The sequence below is a fragment of the Seriola lalandi genome, unplaced genomic scaffold, assembly GCF_002814215.2.
Source record: "Seriola lalandi dorsalis isolate HSWRI2012SDOR001 ecotype SW California unplaced genomic scaffold, Sedor1 jcf7180002054676, whole genome shotgun sequence".
In the NCBI taxonomy this organism is placed as follows: domain Eukaryota; kingdom Metazoa; phylum Chordata; class Actinopteri; order Carangiformes; family Carangidae; genus Seriola; species Seriola lalandi.
In genome coordinates this window covers 710,491-712,172 of record NW_019525229.1, presented here as the reverse complement: position 1 = coordinate 712,172, position 1,682 = coordinate 710,491, and the positions used below count along the sequence as shown (strand labels likewise).

The 1,682-nt window shown below is 37.7% G+C and overlaps 1 protein-coding gene across 2 annotated transcripts in view; it reads right to left on the bottom strand.

Annotated features, from left to right (window-relative positions):
- LOC111666429 (sodium/calcium exchanger 3-like) overlaps window positions 1-1,682 on the bottom strand; it is a 99,752-nt gene that overhangs the window by 45,475 nt on the left and 52,595 nt on the right. The window lies entirely within an intron of this gene.

The window sequence follows — 1,682 nt, the reverse complement described above, 5'->3', positions numbered from 1 at the left end:
GGGGGGGGGCGTCAGAGATGAAAAAAAAGTGAACAGATGTGAAAAGGGCAAATAAACACAAAGGGAGAAGAAGAACGCAGAGAATAGAAGGAGAGAAAGAGAGAAGAGGACAGCAAAGACATAGAGGAGAGGCATTTGGGGAGATGGGAACAGAGGGGGAGAGAGAACATGAAAAACAACTTCATTAAACTGAGCCCTCTGGTTAGATACAGTCTGATAATAAAGACTTTGAAGATAGTACAACAAAACTTTCCCTGTATCCTCTCCTTTCTGTCTGTCCTCTCACCATCTGCCACTTCATTAACCCCCTCCACCCTAAACAGAGACTAAGTTACTTATGGTCAGATAACAGTGATCAGATTCTGTCACCTCTTATGTAAAATTGGAAAATTTCAGATTAGTTCAAAATCATCTGTGGCTGTCCGTAGGCAAAGGCATTCAGTGACTCACTGTTGGTGGTGCTATTGTAGTCAACCTCATGGCTCTGCTCTATTTTTAGTCCTTCATGAAATGTGTATAAGTGACACAGCTCTAAACTTATTTTTGAGTGCATCCATTAAGATAGCTGATATGGCTGGGACTACTGTATAATGTGGCTTGATCAAATTTCAGATATTCTAGCCGTGAGGAGTGTCGCTTTTAATGACGCCTTATAAAAGTAGAAAAATTATAAGATGATGTGTTGTAATTAATGTTATGTGGATATGGACACCTATTTTCTATAATAAAGCATAAGCAAGAAGTATGTGGAGTACATCTGCTCAAATATGTTTTATTATGATATGGATGGTATTGTAGGAATCCAGTTGCGCCAAAATGTTCTTTTTAGCAAACTTAAAGCTGCTATGATCAATATTTTCATTTTAAAAACTCACACAACTACATAAACTTGAAAGCTGCTGCTAATAGTAACAAACCTATGAATTACCTCTTGACTCTGCGGTTTATCATTTTAAGAGCATTTTCATCATCAATTTAGCCTTTAGCGCATTGTTTTGGTTTTCCAGGTCACATCTTTACTGTTTCTGGTCACTCTTATTGCATCGTTACAGTCGCAGCAGACAATGTAAAGTACAGTGTAGAGTGTACATCTTCAAACCCACTGTACAGTACCTGCCTAGCAGCAGCTGACACAGTTAGCAACTAGCTAGTTAACATAGTAGTGCATTTAACAGCCAGATAAATCTAGATATTTCCCTCAGGGGTTATTGAAGTGTAAAACAGAGCTAAAAGGATATTGAATATTGAGCTCACCTTCATCACATAGTCTGAAAAATGACTCCAAATTAAAGCTAATGTTGCTCTGCTGGACATGTGTATAAGCAAGTGTTTGCTAACAAGTTAGCCATGTGTAAAAGATTATGTGTTTACAGCTTGTTTTCACTGCCTAAAAGTGGCCAAAGACTCAATTAATGTTCATTTACGTTTGTAGTTTAGTTAGCCATTCCATTTACAGTTTTTCTCAGTCGCTTTGGTACATTTCTCGAATCATCCTCGACATTTGCAAAACAGTAAGTGAATTTCTCAAAACAATTCGTACAAATAGCAAAACACCATGGATTACCTGCAAAAGCCAGTCTCTTGCTCAAAATCCTTAGTTCATCTCTCAAAAGTAAATATCTGTGTCAATGAACATGTCACTGCCATCAGATGAAAAGTCCTTGTGTTATTGTGTACGGATA